We start from the raw sequence: 214 nt of genomic DNA on the forward strand, positions 1-214 counted from the left end.
GATAAGGTCCAGACCGCTCGTATAGCACATATCAGTGCTTTATATCTTGTGGGTATATTTTTTCATCATCACCTATCACATCTATTGAAAGTACTACACCATTTGGGGATGCCCCTCTTTATATTTTTGTTCTAGACTGGATTCATTTGTTTGTGTTTGCATCAATAACTGTGAAAAGGTGGCAGCTGGAGGATTGTTAAAGATTACTCAGTAT

The sequence above is a fragment of the Bombina bombina genome, chromosome 5 (assembly GCF_027579735.1).
Source record: "Bombina bombina isolate aBomBom1 chromosome 5, aBomBom1.pri, whole genome shotgun sequence".
NCBI classification, from domain to species: domain Eukaryota; kingdom Metazoa; phylum Chordata; class Amphibia; order Anura; family Bombinatoridae; genus Bombina; species Bombina bombina.